The sequence below is a fragment of the Mobula birostris genome, chromosome 5 (genome assembly GCF_030028105.1).
Source record: "Mobula birostris isolate sMobBir1 chromosome 5, sMobBir1.hap1, whole genome shotgun sequence".
NCBI lineage: Eukaryota > Metazoa > Chordata > Chondrichthyes > Myliobatiformes > Myliobatidae > Mobula > Mobula birostris.
The window spans coordinates 97,198,622-97,213,088 of NC_092374.1; the positions used below are offsets into that span (position 1 = coordinate 97,198,622).

The 14,467-nt window shown below is 47.3% G+C and overlaps 1 long non-coding RNA gene across 1 annotated transcript in view; it reads right to left on the minus strand.

The window, feature by feature from the left end:
* Nucleotides 1–246: 246 nt before the first annotated feature.
* The window catches only part of LOC140197912 (uncharacterized), an 86,550-nt gene continuing 72,329 nt past the window's right edge, over nt 247–14,467 (minus strand). Inside the window, exon 4 of the long non-coding RNA XR_011886052.1 lies at nt 247–711. This is a non-coding gene — a long non-coding RNA (uncharacterized lncRNA). The remainder of the gene's footprint in view (nt 712–14,467) is intronic.

Here is a 14,467-nt window from a genome sequence, read left to right on the forward strand (position 1 = left end):
GGTTGGGACAGTGAGCAGTGAGTGAACGTCAGCCTGGGGCGGGGTTCAGCTGACCCCTGGGTGATGATTGTTTTAGTTCACTGGAACCTCCAGACTCAAAAACAGGTACTTCCCCCAAGCCATCTGGCTGATCAATACCTCCACCTATTAATGCACCAGCACTACCACTCCATACACGTTGCCTAGATTCTCCTTATGTACACACAATCACTATGTAAATAACAGTTTCTTGTACATTGTCTTTGGTTGGATTGTTTTTATATTTTTATTTATTGCTTGTTGTTATTTTTATGCTGCATTGACTCCAGAGTGCAATCTTTTGTTCTGACTTACACTCCTGTACTGAAGAAAGACTACTACGACTCAGGCCTGGGGGCTGGCATCGGGCACAATGACAGACTCTCCACTTCTCCCTCTCCCTCATCAGTGTGTTCAGTTCATCTACATTAGCCGCACTGCTGTCTTCTCGGAGCGTGTTGACCATAGTCTTGGGAGGGCACCCAGGGTTCATCCTCCCGTGCTTGGGCTCCCATATGATGACTAGGCTGGCAGGTAGCTCGGGGTGGCCTAGTCAGTGCCCCACTAGTTGCAGTCTTCTCACCTCGATTTTAGTGGTGAGCATCAGTAGGTCGTCATAGAGCTCGACGTTTGTCATGTGCTGTTGCCAAATCATGTCAATAGCCATCCGGAGCATTCGTGTATAGCAACCATCTAGAGAAAGACAATAAGTGGATAAGAGGCAGAAATATTTAACATTACACTTTGTGAAGATCAGAAACATGCTACGAATTTCCACCAGACAGAGTTACTAAAATCAATCCAATCCAAGGAAGCAGGTGGGGATAAATATTTTACATAGAGAGTTGTGATCACCTGGGATGTTTTATCTGATAAAATGCCAGAAGTAGTTTCATGAATCACTTTTAAAGATTAACTGGGCAGACACTTGGAGATGGTGAAGAAAGGCGATGAGTGGAACTAACAGAAAGCTTTCCAATGTTCATTGCTAATTGGTTTATTAATAAATAGTATTCGGCTAGAATGCTTTCTATGGTGCATCTGTCAAAAATGATGAGTGTCCTCAGGGACATGCCGAATATCCTCAGCCTTCCGAGGAAGAAGGGGCATTGGTAATTGACAATAAACGAATTGACAATAAACTGGACTGGTCAAAGAATACTGAGGCTGTCTACAAGAAGGGTCAGAGCCGTCTCTATTTCCTGAGGAGACTGAGGTCCTTTAACATCTGCCGGACGATGCTGAGGATGTTCTATGAGTCTGTGGTGGCCAGTGCTATCATGTTTGCTGTTGTGTGCTGGGGCAGCAGGCTGAGGGTAGCAGAAACCAACAGAATCAACAAACTCATTCGTAAGGCCAGTGATGTTGTGGAGATGGAACTGGACTCTCTCACGGTGGTGTCTGAAAAGAGGATGCTGTCTAAGTTGCATGCCATCTTGGACAATGTCTCCCATCCACAACATAATGTACTGGTTGGGCACAGGAGTACATTCAGCCAGAGACTCATTCCACCGAGATGCAACACAGAGCGTCATAGGAAGTCATTCCTGCCTGTGGCCATCAAACTTTACAACTCCTCCCTTGGAGGGTCAGACACCCTGAGCCAATAGGCTGGTCCTGGACTTATTTCCTGGCATAATTATATATTACTATTTAATTATTTATGGTTTTATTACTATTTAATTATTTATGGTGCAACTGTAACAAAAACCAATTCCCCCTGGGATAAATAAAGTATGACTATGACTATGGCTATGACTATGACTATGGTGAGATTTCTTTGCCATAGCGTATGCCACAGATATGATGGGCTGGATGCCTGTGCTGCAGTTTGGTTTGGATTTGAATGGTGAGTAAGTTTGCAGGTGACCATAAATAAGTGATAAAGTGAACAATAAAGAGTTTAAAAAATTACTGGAGACCTTGATCAGCAGAGTATGTGGGCTATGGAATAGCAAATGGAATTTAATTCAGATAAACCCCAGGTGCTGCATTTTGAAAAGTCATATCCAGGTAGAGCCCTGGAGTCACAGGCATACCGGGTGGTGATCAAGTCTCTGGGGCTTGACAAGGTGTTCCCTTGATCCTGTGCGAAGCAAGTGCAGAAACTGTAGGGGCCCTAGCAAAGATATTTAAAACATCCTTAGCAACAGGTGAGGTACCAGAGGATTGAAGGATAATCAATGTTGTTCCGCTGTTTAAGAAATGCTGTAAGAATAAACCATAAAGAAATTATGGTGGGAAAACTATTGGAAGACATTAGTCTTCCGATTAGGACTGGATTTATGAGTACTTGGGATGAGAAGATCTGCAGATGTTGAAAATCCATAGCAACACACAAAATTCTGGAGGAACTCAGCAGGTCAGGCAGCATCTATGTAAACGATATTAAAAGATGTTGACATTTTGGGCTGAGACCCTTCATCAGTACTGAGCATAGAAGCTGGGATGTTGTTGATGTTGTATGAGATGTTGATGAGGCCTAATTACAGTATTGAGTGTAGTTTTGGTCACCTACTTACAGGAAAAATGTAAATAAGATTGAAAGGGTACAGATAGTATTTACAAGGATGTTCCTGGTCTTGAAGACTTGAGTTATAAGGTTAGATTGAACAGGTTAGAACTTTATTTCCTAGAACTTAGAAGATTAAAGGGAGATTTGATAGAAGTATACATAATTATGAGGATTATAGATAGGGTAAGTGCAAGCAGGCTTTTTCCACTGACTTAGGTGAGACTACAACTAGAGATCAGGAGTTAAGAGTGAAAGGTGAAATGTTTAATGGGAACACGAGGTGAAACTGGTGAGATGTGGAATGAACTGCCAGTGCAAGTAGTGGATGCGATTTCAATTTCAATGTCTAATAGAGTTTTGACAGGTACATGGTTGGGAGGACTATTGTCTGGGTGCATGTCGATGGGAGTAGGCAGTTCAAATGGTTTAGCATAGATTGAATGGGCTGAAGGGTCTATTTCTGAGCTGTAGGTTTCTTTGACTCCATGACTTTAAGGCTTTTGGTGTGCTGGCCATCATCAGTCAGGCTTTAAGTATAAAGGCTGGGAAGATATGATGCAGTTGAACAAGATTTTGGTGAGACCATACTTGGAGTGTTGTGTTCAGCTTTGATTGCCCTGCTATGAAAGATGTTATTGAATTGGAAAGAGTGCAGAAAAAGTCTACAAGGGTGCTGTGAGGACTTGAGGGACTGAGGTATAAGGAGTGGAAGGAGAGGCTAGGACCTAATTACTTAGAGTGTAGGTGATGAAGAGGTGTATAAAGTCATGGGGACCATAGACAGGATGAATGCACTTAGCCTTTTCCCTGAGCTGGGCTATCAAACCAAGAGGGTATAGCTTTCAGGTTTAAGAGGAATTTGAGGGCAACCTTTTTTACATAAAGGGTGGTACCTATGTGGCAAAATCTGCCAGAGGAAGTGGTTTGAGGCAACTACAATAACAATGTTTAAAAGGCAGTTGTACAGGTACATGATCTGGAAAGGTTTAGAAGATGATGGGCCAAATGCCCCCAGCAAATGGGACTAGCTTGGATGGGGCATCTTAGTCGGCATGGGTCAGTTGGGCTGAAGACCCTGTTCCATGCAGTATGATGATATGACTCTAAATCCATGTCACCCCTGCTCCACAACCAAATAGAGGGAGCTTCACTCCATGTCTGACCCCGGGGAGTGTGTGATGGGACAGTGCGGAAGGAGTTTCACTCTGTGTCTGACCCCGGGAGTGTGTGATGGGACTGTGCGGAAGGAGTTTCACTCTGTGTCTGACCCCGGGAGTATGTGATGGGACTGTGTGGAGGGAGTTTCACTCTGTGTCTGACCCCGGGAGTGTGTGATGGGACGGTGTGGAGGGAGCTTCACTCTGTGTCTGACCCCGGGAGTGTGTGATGTGACGGTGTGGAGGGAGCTTCACTCTGTGTCTGATCCTGAGAGTGTGTGATGGGACGGTGTGGAGGGAGTCTCTGTATCTGACCCCGGGAGTGTGTGATGGGACAGTGTGGAGGGAGCTTCACTCTATTTATCCAATGTGCCTTTATTTTGTTTGTTTTTTTTAGGAAAATAAAGGTAGATTTAAAAACTGAGAAAATGTGATAAACTGATTAACATGACTTTCTAAATACTCTGATGTTGTTCAAGTGGAAAGGTAATAACAAAATGTAGAATATAGAAACATAGAAAACCGACAGCTCAATACAGACCCTTCGGCCCACAATGCTACGCTGAACATGTACTTACTTTAGAAATTACCAGGGTTACCCATAGCCCTCTATTTTTCTAAGCTCCATGTACCTATCTAGGAGTCTCTTAAAAGACCCTATTGGATCTGCTTCCACCACTGTTGCCAGCAGCCCATTCCACGCACTCACCAATCTCTGCGTAAAAAACTTACCTCTGACATACTTTATTGTTGCCAAACAATTGGTACTAGAACGTACAATCATCACAGCGATATTTGATTCTGCGCTTCACACTCCCTGGATTACAAATATTAAATATTAAAAATATCAAAAATAGTTAAAATTAGTAAATATTGAAAATTTAAATTATAAATCATAAATAGAAAATGGAAAAATGGGAAGTAAGGTAGTGCAAAAAAACCGAGAGGCAGGTCCGGATATTTGGAGGGTACTGCCCAGATCCAGGTCAGGATCCGTTCAGCAGTCTTATCAGAGTTGGAAAGAAGCTGTTCCCAAATCTGGCTGTATGAGTCTTCAAGCTCCTGAGCCTTCTCCCGGAGGGAAGAGGGACGAAAAGTGTGTTGGCTGGATGGGTCGTGTCCTTAATTATCCTGGCAGCACTGCTCCGACAACGTGCGGTGTAAAGTGAGTCCAAGAATGGAAGATTGGTTTGTGTGATGTGCTGCGCTGTGTTCACGATCTTCTGCAGCTTCATTTGGTCTTGGACAGGACAACTTCCATACCAGGTTGTGATGCACCCGAGAAGAATACTTTCTACTGTGCATCTATAAAAATTAGTGAGGGTTTTAGGAGACAGGCCAAATTTCTTTAGTTTTCTCAGGAAGTAAAGGCGCTGGTGGGCCTTCTTGGCAGTGGACTCTGCTTGGTTGGACCAAGTCAGGTCATTTGTGATATTGACCCCGAGGAACTTAGCTTTTGACCTGTTCCACTTGCGCACCACCGATGTAAATTGGGTCGTGTGGTCCGCTACTCCTTCCAAAGTCAACAACCAATTCCTTCGTCTTGCTGACGTTGAGGGATAGGTTATTGTCTTCGCACCATGCCACCAGGTTCTTAATTTCCTCTCTGTACTCAAACTCATCATTACCCAAGATACGGCCTACAATTGTTGTGTCATCAGCAAACTTATGTATTGAGTTTGATGGAAACTTGGCTACACAATCGTGGGTGTACAGTGAGTACAGCAGGGGGCTGAGTACACAGCCTTGTGGGGCACCGGTGCTCAGAGTGATTGTAGAGGAGAGCTAGTCCCCTATTTTTACAGCCTGGGTCCTGTCTGTGAGGAAGTTGAAGATCCAGCTGCAGATCTGAGTGCTAAGGCCCAGGGTCTGGGCCTTAAGAATCAGTTTATTTGGAATGATGGTATTAAAGGCAGAGCTGTAGTCAAATGAAAAGGAGCCTTACGTATGCGTCTTTATTCTCCAGTTGTTCTAAGGAGGAATGTAGGACCAGAGAGATGGCATCTGCCGTTGACCTGTTGCTCCGGTAGGTGAATTGCAAAGCGTCGAGGTTGACCGGTAGGCTGTGGTTGATGTGTGCCATAACCAATCGCTCAAAGCACCTCATAGCAATTGATGTCAGAGCCACAGGTCGATAGTCATTCAGGCATGCCACCTTGCTCTTCTTCGGCACCGGGATTATTGTTGCCTTCTTAAAACACGAGGAGATCTTAGACTGAAGCAAGGAGCAGTTGAAGATGTCAGCAAACACTCCAGCTAGCTCGCTTGCACAGGCCTGGGGAACCCATCCCAGGCCGCCATCTGGGCCCGTCGCCTTCCTTGAATTTATCTTCAGGAAGGCCCTTCTAACGTCCTCCTCGGTGACGATGAATCTCGCTGCCACCAGGTCTGGTTCATCTGGAGGGAGCAGGACGCTCCTCTTCTGTTCGAATCTTGCGTAGAATACGTTAAATTCGTCAGGAAGAGAAGTGCCACAGTTATTGATATTCCCAGCCTTTTCTTTGTGCCCAGTGATCTCATTTAGACCCTGCCATAGTCTACCGGCATCCCTCTGGTTAGCCTGGGCTTTCAACTTGGCTCGGTATTGCCTCTTGGCGCCCTTAATGGCTTTCCGGAGTTCACGCCTGGATTCCGTGTGGCAATTGGTATCCCCGGACCTAAAACCCGCAGTTCTAGCCTTTAAAAGGGACTTGACCTCATAATTCATCCAAGGTTTCCGGTTAGGGAATACCAGGATCGTCTTGCGAGACACACAGTCCTCCATGCATTTCCAAATAAAGTCCATGACAGCTGAGGCATACTCATCGAGGTTAGCTGCTGAGTCCTTGAATACTAACCAGTCCACTGATTGAAAGCAGTCACGGAGCACCTTATCCGTTTCCTCCGTCCAACGCGACACTACTTTTGACACCAATACCTCCCGCTTCAGTTTCTGTTTGTAAGCCGGGAGGAGGAGTACAGCCTGATAGTCCAATTTTCCGAAGTGAGGTCGTGGCACGGAACGGTAGGCATCCTTGACTGCTGTGTAGCAGTGGTCAAGTATATTCGGGCCTCTGGTGGGGCAGGAGACATGTTAGTATGACTTTGGCAGTGCCTTTCTGAGGTTGGCCTGGTTAAAGTCCCCGGCTGTAATGAGCAAAGCCTCCGGATACATCTCCTCTGTACCTACTCCCCAGCACCTTAAAACTGTGCCCTCTCGTGTTAGCCATTTCAGCCCTGGGAAAAAGCCTCTGACTATCCACACGCTCAATGCCTCTCATAATCTTATACACCTCTATCTGGTCACCTCTCATCCTCTGTCGCTCCAAGGAGAAAAGGCCAAGTTCACTCAACCTATTCTCATAAGGCATGCCCCCCAATCCAGGCAACATCCTTGTAAATCTCCTCTGCACCCTTTCTATGGTTTCCACATCCTTTCCGTAGTGAGGTGACCAGAACAGAGCACAGTACTCCAAGTGGGGTTTGACCAGGGCCCTATATAGCTGCAACATTACCTGTCAGCTCCTAAACTCAAGCCCATGGTTGATAAAGGCCAATGCACTGTATGCCTTCTTAACTACAGAGTCAACCTGTGTAGTAGCTTTGAGTGTCCTATGGACTCAGACCCCAAAATCCCTCTGATCCTCCACACTGCCAAGAGTCTTACCATTAATACTATATTATGTCATCATATTTGACCTACCAAAATGAACCACCTCACACTTATCTGGGTTGAACTCCATCTGCCACATCTCAGCCCAGTCTTGCATCCTATCAATGTCCCGCTGTTACCTCTGACGGCCCTCCACACTATCCACAACACCCCCAACCTTTGTGTCATCAACGGATTTACTAACCCAATATATTGCTGTAGTTACAGAGAAAGTGCAGTGCAGTTGGGTAAACCAGGTGAGGGTGGAAAGTGGGTGGGTGGGGATGATGTAAGATGTTCTGTCTTTCTCTCGTTGGTGGGGCAAGAGTTTTTTGCAGTTTCTTTAGTCAGGGAACTCAGGAAAGAAGTGTTGCAGCAGACTTTAACGCCTAATGTCCCTGTTGGAACCCCCTCTCGCTGTGAAGGGGTGACACCCCTCTGTCTCTTTATTAGGGACAGAGAGTCTGTGGTATGTCCAATTGTCAGGTAACGATTAGTTTTTGAGGAACTGCCGATCAGGGTCTTTCTTGGGGGATTTGCTTTTGCTTGCTCAGTGGACAGAAGCTGTGATACTTTTGGCTGAAATAAGTGGGAGGGGGAGGGTCGCTGCTTGTGCATTGGGGGGGAGTAGAGGGGGCCTTGGAGGTATAACATTTTCACTGTCATCCATTCTTTGCGGCACTCTTCTGTTTGTGTGGATGTCTGTGAAGAACAAGAAGCTCAGGCTGTATGTTGTGTACATTCTCTGATATTACAAGGAACTAGAGTGAACCATGGGAGAAAGAGAAGGAGGAGGAGAACAAGAGGGAGGTGATGGGCAGGTGAGGAGAAAAGGGGAACCAGAATGGGCAATGGTACAGACAAAAGTTGTGGGGGGGGGGGGAAGGGGTTGGAAATTACCAGAAGTTAGAGAAATCAATGCTTATGCGTCAGGTTGAGGCTACCCAGAACATGAGGTGCTGCTCCTCCAATGCTTTTGAATTCCCTCTGCCATCTGAGCAGGTTGTGTGGTGAAACAGAGGTGTGGAGATACTGTTATTCAAAGTACTCCTCAAATCATGGAAAGCTTTATAACCTGATGTTGTCCAGAAAGCAATGGAAAACATTATGTTCAAATGACAAAGCTCAACAATTTTATGAATGAACATTGGACATGTTGACTGAATGTTACTGCTAAGATCCAGTAAACCAGGTAAATGAAACACCTTCACGGCATAGTTGTGATCCCACATCCTGTCAGCCACCAGCCACTTTGTTTTAACAATAAACCTGCCCCATTTGTACTGAAAGAGATCTATTTGCATATTTATGATATATTCACAATATTTACATCATTCGCAGTTGAATCTTTGCAAATATAATTGATTAACAAAAATAAAAATCCCGGTAATTGTTGCTGTGTCCTGGGAATGTGTGACGGGACAGTGTGAAGGGAACTTTACTCTGCGCCTGATGATGGTTTCTATGCCCTGGGGGATGGGGTGTAATAGGGCGTGGAGAGAGATCTAGAATTACGAATGCTTGCATAGACGTTGGGTGTCTGGCTGCTGTGTTCAGTCTTGTGCAGTATGTGATAGGTTTCATCGTGTCTCTCTGAGTAATTTTGCGAGGACTTGGGCTTTTGGAGAGTTTCAAGGTTCACCAGCAGAATTCTGTGGAGCTCAGGGTTGAGGCCTGACAGATTATCACTGCATCTGTGACCGTTTTGCCTGTGCTGAGCACAGAGCACAGAGCAGCAAACTGTTACAGGCAGCCACAAACCATTTCCGGCTGGAGACATTGCAGAATGACCTGCAGCAAACTGACTCAGAGTTGGTCTGTGCTGTGGTGAGACACAGCACCACACACCACTGTTCACAATGTCACCTCTGTTGCCCCATCTCCCCCACACCCCAGCCTGATCTCAACCCCATTTGCACTCAACCCCCACCGCAGCTCTCCACATACTGTCTACATCTCCCTTACCATCTCTCCCCATCATTCGTACAATCTTATCATTGGACACCACCACACAGAATGTACCTCTCCCCATCTCTCACCCACGGACTGTACCCCTATCTCTCTCCCACAGACTGTACCCCCATATCTCTCCCAAAGACTGCACCCCCATCTCTCTCTCACAGACTGTACACCCATCTCTCCAACAGACTGTATTCCCATCACTCTCCCTCAGACTGTACCCCATCACACTCTCACAGACTGTACCCCCATTTTTCTTCAACAAAATGTACCCCAATCTCTCCCACAGACTGTACCACCGTCTCACTCTCAAGACCGTACCCCCATCTTTTTCCAACAGACTGTACCCCATCTAACTCTCACAGACTGTACCCCTCATCTCTCTCCCACAGACTGTACTCCCCATAGCTGTGCCACAGACTGTACCCCCAATTCCTCTCCCACAGACTGCACCCCCATCTCACTCTCACAGACCGTAACCCCATCTCTCTCCCACAGACTTTATCCCATCTCCCTCCCACAGACTGTACTCCCACCTCTCTCCCACACCCTGTACCCCCATCTCTATCCCACAGACTGTACCCCATCTCTCTCCCACAGCCTGTACCCCCAACTCCCTCCCACAGACTGTACCCCCATCTCACTCTCACAGACAGTACCCCCATCTCTCTAACACAGCCTGTATCCCCAACTCCCTCCCGCAGACTGTACCCCCATCTCTCTCCCACACACTGTACTCCCCATCTCTCTTCCACAGACTGTACCCTCCCCATCTCTCTCCCATAGACTGTACCCCTCAATCTCTCTCCCACAGACTGCACCCCCATTTCTCTACAACAGACTGTACCCCCCAATGACTCTCCCACAGACTGTACCACCATCTATCTCCCACAGATTGCACCCCCATCTCTCTCCCACAGACTGCACCCCCATCTCTCTCTCACAGACTATACCCCCATCTCTCTCCCACAGACTGTACCCCCAATCTCTCTGCCACAGACTGTATCCTGAGCTCTCTCCCACAGACTGTACCCCCAATCTCTCTGCCACAGACTGTACCCCCATCTCTCTCCCACAGACTGTACCCCTTCTCTCTCTCTCAGACTGTACCCCCATCTCTCTCCCACAGACTGTACCCCCAATCTCTCTGCCACAGACTGTATCCTGAGCTCTCTCCCACAGACTGTACCCCCAATCTCTCTGCCACAGACTGTACCCCCATCTCTCTCCCACAGACTGTACCCCTTCTCTCTCTCTCAGACTGTACCCCCATCTCTCTCCCACAGACTGTACCCCCAATCTCTCTCCCAAAGACTGTACCCCCAATCTCTCTCCTAAAGTCTGTACCCCCATCTCTCACCCACAGACTGTATCCCCATCTCTCTCTCTGACTGTACCCCCATCTCTCCAACATACTGTACCCCGATCTCTCTCCCACAGACTGTACCCTCATCTCACTCTCACAGACTGTTCCCCCCCTCTCTTTCCCACAGACTGTACCCCCTTCTCCCTCCCACAGACTGTACACCCATCTAACTCTCACTGACCGTATCCCCATCTCTATACAACATACTGTATCCCCATCTCGCTCACACAGAACACAGACTGTACCCCATCTCTTTCCCACAGACTTTACCCCATCTCTCTCCCACAGAATTTACCTCCATCTCACTCTAACAGACTATACCCCCATCTCTCTCTCACAGACTGTACCCCCATCTTTCTCCCACAGAATGTACCCCAATGTCTCCCACAGACTGTACCCACCCATCTTTCTCCCACAGACTGTACCCTCCCCATCTCTCTTCCAGAGTCTGTATCCGATTTTCTCTCCCACAGACTGTACCCTATCTCTCTCACAGTCTGTACCCCCATCTCTCTCCCAGTGACGGTACCCTAATCTTACTCAGAGACTGTACCCCCATCTCTCTCCCACAGGCTGTACCCCCAATCTCTCTCCCACAGACTGTGCCCCCATCTCTCTCCCACAGACTGAACCCCATCTCTCTCTCACAGACTGTACCCCCATCTCCAACGGGCTGTACCCTGATCTCTCTCCCACAGACTGTACCCCACATCTCTCTGCCACAGACTGTACTCCCATCTCTTTCCCACAGACTGCACACCCCATCTCCCTCCTAGAAACTGTACCCCTTCCCTCTCTCTCAGTCTGTAACCTCATTTCTCTCCCACAGACTGCACACCCCATCTCCCTCCCAGAAAGTGTACCCCTTCACTCTCTCTCAGACTGTACCCCCATCTCTCTCCCACAGACTGTACCCCCAATCTCTCTCCCACAGTCTGTACCCCTATTTCTCTCCCACAGACTGTACCCCCATCTCTCTCTCACAGACTGTACCCCCATCTCTCTCCCACAGACTGTAACCCCATCTCTCACATAGCCTGTACCCCAAATCTCTTTCCCACAGTCTGTACCCCCATCTCCCTCCCACAGACTGTACCCCCAATCTCTCTCCCACAGTTTGTATCCCCATCTCTCTCCCACAGACTGTAACCCCATCTCTCACATAGCCTGTACCCCTTCTCTCTCCCATGACTGTACCCCAATCTCCCTCCCACAGACTCTACCCCCATCTCCCTCCCACAGACTGTACCCTGATCTCTCTCCTACAGACTGTACCCCCATCTCACTCTCACAGACTGTATCCCCATCTCTTTCCCAGAGACTGTACCGCCATCTCTCTCCCACAGACTGTACCCCCAATCTCTTTCCCAAAGACAGTACCCCCATCTCACTCTCACAGACTGTATCCCCACCTCTCTCACAGAGACTGTACCCCCATCTCTCTCCCACAGACTGTACCCCATCTCTCTCACGCAGACTGTACCCCCATCTATCTCACAGAGACTGTACCCCCATCTCCCTCCCACAGACTGTACCCCATCTCTCTCCCAGACTGTACCCCCATCTCTCTCCCACAGACTGTACCCGCATCTCTCTCCCACAGACTGTATCCCCATATCTCTCCCAGAGACTGTACCCCCATCTCTCCAACAGACTGTACCCCGATCTCTCTCCCACGGACTGTACCCCCATCTCTCTCTCCTACAGACTGTACGCCCATCTCTCCAACAGACTGTACCCCGATCTCTCTCCCACGGACTGTACCCCCATCTCTCTCTCCTACAGACTGTACGCCCATCTCTCCAACAGACTGTACCCCGATCTCTCTCCCACGAATTATACCCCCATCTCTCTCTCCTACAGACTGTACCCCCATCTCTCTCCCCAGCGAAATGAAGTTGATGTCCAGGATGGAGGAAGAAAGTTAATATTTTGTTGTCGGAGAATGGGGGCTGAGGTTTAAACTCGAGTTGCAGGTGAGTGGGAACCAGTGTGCCGGGAGATAGTGGAGTAGTTGTGGGGAAAGTTGTTGTTAAGCCTGCATTGAAAGACAGAGATTGAAAGGTGGAGCTTATTGGCACTAATGTTCCGAGTTGTGTGTTTTCCAATGCAAGGAGTTTTCTTGGAAAGGCGGAGTAGCTGAAGGCATGGATCAGCCCCTGGAATGACGTCATTGTAGACATTACTGAGACTGGTTGGTCAATTATCCAGCTTTCTGTTGTTTTAGACATGATGCAGTGAGAGGGACTGAAGAAGGAAGGTGATATTACTCAACAGGGAAATTATCACAGCACTGCTCAGACAGGACAGACTGGAAAGCTCGTCTCCTGAGGCTATATGAGTGGAATTGAAGATTAAGAGAAGGATGACCGCGTGAATGGGATTCCATTACAGACCAAATTCAAAGTTTATTATCAAAGTGTGTACACTTTATACAACCTTGAAACAACCACAGATTCTCGTTAAAGGCAGCCACAAAAGAAAGGACCCCAAAAGAACCCATTAAAAAAAGCACTAAACACCAAATATGCAGAGAGAAGCAAACACAAATTTTTCAAACAATAAAAGCAAGCAAATAATGTTCACAACTGAAGTCCATGAAAGAAAGCCCATCCAGAGACACAAAGCTACAGCCTCAGATTAAATTGATCGAACCTCGGGAATTTCTTGGCTCTTGGTGATGGGCCCACTGCCTCACCTTGCCTCCGTCCTGTCGCATTGAATTGCCTCCAAGTCCAAAGGAAAGTAACAGACTGTTGCTTGTGATGATCGTTTAGTAGGAAAAGTGTGATTCATAAAGTACTTAATTGTCTTATTTGTTTCATTGGCCACCAACAAGCAGTTGCTGTGCTTCCCCAGTGCCATCTTAAAGCGGCCATTAATAGTCAGTGGGATTTACTGGAGCAAATTTGTAGAGAGATAGCAGACTGTTGTAGGCGAAATAAGGTTGTGATAGTAGATGATTTTAACTTCAATAGATTGACTGGGAGTCCCATATTGTAAAAGGGCTGGATGGGATAGAATTTGTCAAATGTGTTCAGGAAACTTCCCTTATTCAAAATATAGAGGTCTCAAATAGAGAGACAGCAATACTGGATGCACAGATTGGAGAACATTGAAACCCCTCTTTGATTCCCCTGTTCACTGGTGAGAAGTGACCAAGGAGAACATCAAGAGGTTCTTTATCAGCAAAGGGGTTCAGAAAGCAAGGCGGGGAGAGAGGGAAATGAGTAAACTCCAGACAGAGTTGCAGAAACTTCTTGTTCTGCATTCGAAGGGAGTGGGAGGAGATACGAGAGGTGAAAGGACAGTCAGCCCAGCACTTCGCCACCGAATCCTCCAAGATCATCTTCTGATCCACAGTACACATCATATGTGATCACATGTGATCACGTTTCTTGTTCACAAGGGGAGCTCTGTGATCCACAGCCATTTTGAAGAGAAAAGCTCAGTCACATCCTCACAGACAGACACCACAGCCTCCCAGATCTCCCTGTCATCTATCATGGAGGTGTTAGACAACAGCAAGTGGGAGAGTCTGGACCAGCCACTGACTCTGGACAAGCTGACAGGCTCCATCCGTTCCTTTGAGTTGAGTAAGACTCCCTGAAGCGATGGCTTACTGGTTGAGTTGTATTTGGCTCTGTGGGACTGGATGGGCCCTGACCTGCTGGAAGTATACAACACTATGCTTCTACCCGGCAGCATGTCAGAATCCATGAGGAAGGCCATCATTGCCCTCAATTACAAGCAGAAAGGGGAAAGGGGTGACATCAGGAATTGGAGACCATTTTGCTGTTGAATGTAGACTATAAGATCCT